This window comes from Gossypium raimondii, chromosome 2 (assembly GCF_025698545.1).
Source record: "Gossypium raimondii isolate GPD5lz chromosome 2, ASM2569854v1, whole genome shotgun sequence".
NCBI classification, from domain to species: domain Eukaryota; kingdom Viridiplantae; phylum Streptophyta; class Magnoliopsida; order Malvales; family Malvaceae; genus Gossypium; species Gossypium raimondii.
Window position 1 is genome coordinate 40,335,500 of NC_068566.1, and position 4,582 is coordinate 40,340,081.

The 4,582-nt window shown below is 35.8% G+C and overlaps 1 long non-coding RNA gene across 1 annotated transcript; it reads left to right on the forward strand.

Moving 5' to 3' along the window:
* Window positions 1-793: 793 nt before the first annotated feature.
* On the forward strand, window positions 794-4,042 carry LOC105788757 (uncharacterized). The gene is made up of 3 exons (XR_001132147.2): window positions 794-1,221; window positions 1,318-2,199; window positions 2,282-4,042. It is a non-coding gene; the product is annotated as an uncharacterized LOC105788757 (long non-coding RNA).
* The last annotated feature ends 540 nt before the right edge of the window (window positions 4,043-4,582 follow it).

A 4,582-nucleotide genomic window follows, 5' to 3' on the forward strand; every position in this document is an offset into this window, starting at 1 on the left:
AGAAATTATAAAAAAATAATATTGATTTAGAAAAAAAATTAAAAATTTAGAGAGCTTTGAGAGCTTTTTTGAGAAATTTAGAGAGGAATTTTGTGTGAAAAAAATGGATGGGGGTTTATAATATTTTTTTCATGACCGTTGGCCCCAACAATCAAATTTTTAAATGACCATTGGAGGTGATCGTTGGGACAAAAACACGGTCTAAAACGTGCCCTCGTGGGAGCTCTTTCGCCATGTCAGCAAAAACGCGCTGGCGTGGCAAAAATGCTCCCTTGAGGAGGCACTTTTATGAAATTACCTCTTAAAATGCTTTAATGTAGGCGCGTTTTGAGTTTTTCGGCCCATTTTGGTAAATAATGGTTTAAGTGGCCCATTTCCGTAAATAATGTTGGAAATGAGCTTTTTTTAGTAAAATACTCCAATATTAATACTTTAAAGATTTAATTAGAACGTTTTAAAATTTAAAAATTAAGGACGAAATCAATAAATTTGTTTTAATGAGTCGACAAATATTTAAAAAATTTATAAGGACAAAATTTTAAAAATTGTGTTTAAATTGATAATTAAATTTTGGAAAGGCCAAAATTAAAAAAATTATTTAAAGCTAAAAAGGATTAAATTGAGTTGTTTTTTAAGCCATTAATTTTTTTTAAATAACACCTGATGCAATCTTATTAGAGAAGCTTAAAAGTTTAAACACAATGGAAACAACAAAAATGAAAAAATAAAACCTCAGCACCGTTTTACCATGCCAGCCATCTGTCAGCAAAACAAACGATGCAATGGGCAGTGCCTCGAGATACCCTAAAGTACGTTAACCAAGACTCTTAAATAAAAAAAAAACAAATTCCTTAGAAAAGAAAAGAAAAGAAAAATCGAATTCCCTAAACCTTTTAGTCTACCCATTCATCTCGTCTGCTCCGATGCACCGGAAAACCCATATGTGGGAGTGGAAATCCCTTAGACTTCTTGAATTAGTTCTCTCTTCATTTCCCTAGTCCTCCGATTCGCTGAGCTCATCGAAGATTCTCTTGAAAATAGAGGCCATACCCTTTGGACTTAGAACAATAACCCCCATCTTACATTCGTTGCTCGTTTAAGATGATAGCCTCATTTTCTGGAGGGGTTTCTTCCATCCAGTGTCTCTGGCTTTCACACTGTCATCCCCAACTTGCCATCTCGTGGGTTGCTCTATTCGCCGTGCTTGGGACAAAACGGGAGGTAAAACCTTTAAAATTTGAAAATTCTATGCCTTATTTCCATTATTATATTACCTGTAATTGATCTATCACTTTTTTGGATCTTTATCTTTTTTAGAATCGCAAGCTTATCGCCCTCACCTCACAGGTTGTCAAAATCCATTTCCTCGATAAAGATAACCGCCTGAAGGCATGCATACGCTCCTGATGTTATTGGATCTTGAAAATTTTTGATTGGGTAAGCACATGCCCCCATGATCATGCCTTGGTTGTTTCTTATAATTACTCATGCGGTAGCTCTTTGTATCTACTGTTGGTAGGATGCCTCAAAGTTAACTTTTAGTGTCTCTCTCAAGGGGCTCCCATCTTGTTTCTCTAGAGTCATTTTGATGTATTGGTATCTCTTCTAAAATGAGTAACTCTGCTAAATATGCTTTGATGAAACTTACGACCTGATCTGCCATTTCTCTCTTTCCTTCATGGTAGTATATATTTTTGTTGTACCAAATTGCCTAAAAAATTATGGCTATATGTATACTCTGTTCATTATTATTCTTTTCAAAAATAGATGCTAACCAGAATTTCCATTCTTAACTAATGTCGACATGCGAGGTTACCAATCCAATCTGCTGTAGAACCTGTCTTGCAAATCGGGCAAAGAGCCTCATCCCTTAATCTTTTTTTGCTGTAAATTACTTAATGTAGGCAGAGAATTATTAAATACATTCCAAATATGTATTCTGATATTGTCTGGGATTTTGAGATTGCATAGCTTTATGTAAAAGTTTTTTATGGCCGTGTCTTGTAAATAATTGTTTGCCTTGTCCCATTCTGATTACTTGTAATACACCACTTGTAACCACTTTTAACGGAGTATTCCTCTGTACTATCGCCTCTCCAAACTAGCTTTTCTGGAAAGGAGTTATTCACCAGTGGGATAGTTAGGGTCTTTTTTGCTGGTTCCTCTGTGAAAAGATCTTCAATTATATCCTCTTTCCAGGTATGGTTCTCATAATTAATAAGATCAACAACCTTTGTAAATCTAACATCAATATTTTGAATCTAAACTTTCCCATCTCCAGGCCCTGGAATCCACATGTCATTCCAAATATTCACAGATATGCCATTTTCGTTTCTTCATCTAAGTTTTTCCTGCAAGATAAAATGTGCTCCCCAAATGCTTCGTCAGGTAAAAGAAGGGTGAGATCCTAATCCTGCGTTCATAAAATCACTCGTTAGGTAGTATTTCGCTTTCATTACCTGTGCTAACAGACTGGTAGAATTGGTAATTAGTTTCCATCTTTGCTTTGCTAAAAGGGTTTTATTAAAAATTGATAACTCTCTAAACCAATTCCTTATTGCGTCTTTAGGATACACATAGCATTTCAAGCACACCAATGTATCCTTTTATTTATCTTCAAGTTACGCCACTAGAACTTACAAATTTGACTTTCAAATTCTTGGCATAAAGAAATTGGCAATATAAAGCACTACATAGTATAAATTGGGATAACCTATAGTACGGATTTTATAAAAATCTCATTTCCTCCTATTGAAAGGTTACGAACACTCCATGCTTTAAACCTTTTAATAATTTTTTCTTTCATGTTGACAAACGCATTTCTTTTCCTTCTCCCTACCATCGTGGGCAATCCAAGATACTTCTCAGGATTATTTGAAATTCTAACACCCAATTCACCACCTATTCTTGTTTGGTCTTCCTCACTTGTGTTATTGCTAAAGTAAATCAAGGACTTGTCGAAATTCACCAATTGTCCAGACATATTTTCATAGTCCTTGATAATTGTTTTCATTGCCAAAGCCCCTTCCAATGAAGCCTTTCCAAATAGTATACTATCATCCGCAAAGAATAAATGCGTAATTGAAAGCCCTCCTCTCCCCAATCTTTCCATCCCTCATTGCATGGCTGAGCAGTCTTGAAAATCCTTTTGTATAGTTAATAAATAAATATGGACTTAATGGATCGCCTTGCTGAAGCCCTGCTGTGGGTTTAAAAACTGCCTCTTGCCCCCTATTTAACAGCACTGAATAGGAAACACTTTGAACACATCTCATTATCAAAGTGACCCATCCTTCACAAAAGTCGAGGCCTCTCATCATGTTTTCCAAAAATATCCACCCTATCATAGGCTTTACTCATGTCAAGCTTCAATGTAAAATTCTCATGCCCTTGTCGTTTCTTTTTTAAAGAATGCAGCAACTCTTAAGCCACCAAAATGTTGTTTGTAATTTGTTTTCCAGGCACGAACGCTCATTGTGTTTCATCTATACAGCTATTAAGGGCTTTTCGAAACTTATTGATAATTACCCTTGCAATAATTTTGTAAATCACATATTTTTTTGGTGCTTTCACTTTGGGTATCAACACGATGGAGGTATCATTAACACCTCTTAAATCTTTGTGGTTATTCAAAACTTCCAAACAAAATTTGACGTCTCTTCCTATTATATGCCAACACTTTTGGTAAAAGAAAGTGGAGAATCCATCCTTTCCCGAGGCCTTAATTGGCGCCATTGACTTCATCGCTTCAGTTATTTCTTCCTCCTTAAACCTGGTTAATAACTCGTTACTGACAGCACTTGATATACATGAATGGATGTTACTCGTAAGTACTTCACTACTGGAAACGGGTTTTGATGAAAGCAACTACTTAAAATAATTTGTTTTCGAATCAAGAAGTTTCGCATCTCCCTCCACCCATCTTCCAGCTGAAACTTCAAGCCCTTTGATAGTATTTCTACGCTTGCGAGAAGATGCAAAATCATGAAAGAAGGAAGTATTATGATCCCCCATTCGTAACCAATTGACTCTAGCACGTTGCTCCCAAAATAATTCCTCCTTATCAGCTTCTATGTTTAAAGCCAATTTGGCCTCCGTAATTTCTTCTAGATTATTTTCGCCTGGATTATCATTGTTCAAACAACTTAATTTAGCATTCAGCTTCTCCCTTCGCTGCATGCATCTACCTTTGTTAATTTTGCTCCATTCCATTAAAAACACTCCCAAATCGTTTAGTTTTTTTGGAAAATCCTTTTCGTTTATTGCCCAACCTTGTTTAACTTGATTTTTAAAATCCTACTCTAAAATCCAATTAGCATTGAATCGAAACGGAATTCTTTTCCTTACTTGGGATCCTTTCCTTTTTCTGGATGTATCCACTAATATTGGACAGTGATCAGAAAAACTGTGGTTTAGATGCGATACCACATATTCTGGAAAACGTGCTCACCATTCTGAATTTGCCACTCCTCTATCAAGACGTTTTCTTATGTTGTTAGCTGTCAACCCCCTTTCTCCCAAGTGAACCACTGTCATTGGAAACTTAGATCGCTTAAATCACATTCTTCCATTATGTCCCTAA